General features: G+C 31.7%; 1 pseudogene; it reads left to right on the top strand.

Moving 5' to 3' along the window:
- The first annotated feature begins 443 nt into the window (after positions 1 to 443).
- On the top strand, positions 444 to 1227 carry LOC132513105 (bromodomain testis-specific protein-like; annotated as a pseudogene).
- Positions 1228 to 2458: the final 1231 nt, after the last annotated feature.

Below are 2458 nucleotides of genomic sequence, written 5' to 3'. Positions count from 1 at the left end.
ACTATCAATGGTGCCCATTGTGGTAGGGTCACATGAGAGAATGGCAGTTCCTACTCAGTCTATATGGCTAAACTGGAAGGAGGGGAAACTGCCTAAAAAGAAATGTGGGAAAGAAGGTATTACAGTCATAGTAATGACAGTGAATATAATCCAAGATTACAATAGTGACTGAAGTGATCTATTAATAAACATTTATTCTTGTTATCCTCACCAACTGCACATTCATAACATGTTTATACAGTAATCTGGATTGCAAACTTTACTTAAGAGAACACTTGTAAAACTTGATTCTTTTTAAAATATAATTTATAATAAAAATAGGCCATTGGAAGTGGTTCCCGAATGAATGAAAACAGCAGCAGTAGCAGCAGCAGTAGCTCATCAGAGTCTGAAAGTAGTAGCAGTGATTCAAGTTCTTCAGACGCAGTGATTCCGAATCAGAAATGTTTCCTAAATTTACTGGAGTAAAACAGAATGATTCTTCTTCTAAAGAGAAAGTAAAGATACAATCTTCTGTGCAAGATACAACCTCTGGGAAAACTAGCCTGGTTCATCAGACTACATGTTCAGGTGTAACACCACCAAATCACCACCAGTTAGTTATCAAGTTATCAAGAATCAGAATGTTTACAGAGTGTGGAAAATATTTCACTTTTACAAATTCTGCCTCTTTCAGATAATCCTGAACAATGCTTGAATGGCCTAACTGTGATGCATCAGTCTGGTGATAATGACACAGTGGTGTTAGAATCAGAATGCCAAGTTCCAGTGCAAAAGGATATAAAGATCAAGAATGCAGATTCTTGGAAAAGTTTAGGCAAACCAGTCAAAACATCAGGGGTAATGAAATCATCAGATGAACTCTTCAACCAATTTAGAAACGCAGTGATAGAAAAGGAAGTGAGAGCTCAAACACAGGAACTAATACAGAAACATCTGGAACAGAATACAAAGGAACCAAAAGTATTTCAAGAAAATCAAAGGGACCATGGCTTCACTCTAGAATCTTTTCCAAATAAAATGCAAAACAAGTGTCTTGGAGAAGAGCAGAAAGAACATCAGCAGTCACTGTAAGCTCAAGATGGAGGCAAACTCTGGCTTCTCAAAGACTGTAATTTAGCAAGGGGGAAAGAGCAAGAGCGGAGGAGAAGAGAAGCAATGGCTGGTACCATTGATATGACTCTTCAAAGTGACATTATGACAATGTTTGAAAACAACTTTGATTAAAACTAGGTTTTTTAATTAACCATCAACTTAAATGAATAATACAAAAGATTAAAATGCAAATGGTAAAATGATTGCTTTCAGACACCAAGATACCAATCTTATATTGTATTTCGACTGCTCTAAGATGATTAAACAATTTTCACTTAAAAAAATAATAAATAAAAAATAATTTATAATAAAAATAGATGAATGCATTCTAAGTCAGAGCATTACTATGACTATGTATATAATTTCAAATAACTGAATACTAAAAACATGCAGTAAATTCATCAATTGTTTGGAAATATAATCTAGATGTAGTATGGTGAAACAACTTCATTGTGTAACTTAAAGCATTTGAATTAACAAAAGAAAATTTCAGTAGTAATTGTTTCCTGAAGTCTTGATAATTTAAGTATCTTCAAATCCATATGCATATATGATAAATAAATAACATCTGGGAATTTGAAAATTGTGTGATATTTAAAGATAATTTCTTAAGATTTAAAATATTACTATGCAATAGTGTTATTTCTCCCCTAAATTTTCCTTAAAAATCCCTACAATAAATCTCAAGTCAACATTTAAGATATGTCTATTATTATGCTATAACTTATTTCTAAGAGTAGCATAACTTCTCATATTAAATGGATATTTTTGAAAAGGTTATATGAATGTTTAGATACCATAATGTCAAGCTTCCTTCTTGCCTCAGAAACACATGAAGTGACATTTGTGACTCAGTAATATGGGACTGAAATAAAAGATGAAACTATATAACATAATTTCTCATTAGTCACAGTATGCAATTTCAAAATTTCATTTAAAAAGTAGGATGTCCTTTGAATATAACACAGAATCATATCTCTACCTGATCAAGAAATGTAGTCTTCTAATAAAATTAATATCATGGCTGTATTACAATGAATAAAAACTGAGATATTTTATCATTTCTATTAACATTACTAATAATGACAAAATAAGTAACTAAAATAGAATATGGATTTAGGGAGGGAGGGAGGGAGGGAGTGAGAAAAAAGGAAGGAAGGAAAAGATGAAAGGAAATCTATGCTCAAAGATAGAGTAATTAAAAAGGAAACTTCACTGAATTTTGAACCAAAGTAATTAAAAAATTGAATTTTTATACCCAAGCACATGCAAAATTTCAGGAAGTGGTATTAAAGAAGAACTACACTTAGACAAGTGATGGAAAAATTTTTAAATTACAGGGAAAAAAAGGAAACTCTGTTAA

The sequence above is a fragment of the Lagenorhynchus albirostris genome, chromosome X (genome assembly GCF_949774975.1).
Source record: "Lagenorhynchus albirostris chromosome X, mLagAlb1.1, whole genome shotgun sequence".
NCBI classification, from domain to species: Eukaryota; Metazoa; Chordata; class Mammalia; order Artiodactyla; family Delphinidae; genus Lagenorhynchus; species Lagenorhynchus albirostris.
Note: the sequence above shows the minus strand (reverse complement) of the source record. Positions and strands in the feature narration are given on the sequence as shown.